We start from the raw sequence: 205 nt of genomic DNA on the forward strand, positions 1-205 counted from the left end.
TAAGAATAACATTCTGAAGTATTGTCAAATACATAGAGATGGTTTTTTTCTAGGCTTCATAGACAGATGAGTTGAGAGTGACTCTTGAAGGACCAGCACCACATCCTCTTGTAGCACTCTTTCAAGTTTATCCTCCAGAATCTGGCAGTAAGTTTTGGGACTTCAGTTTTAGTCCATCTCATATCCTGAAATGTCTGTCTTGCAG

This window comes from Garra rufa, chromosome 3, assembly GCF_049309525.1.
Source record: "Garra rufa chromosome 3, GarRuf1.0, whole genome shotgun sequence".
NCBI classification, from domain to species: Eukaryota; Metazoa; Chordata; class Actinopteri; order Cypriniformes; family Cyprinidae; genus Garra; species Garra rufa.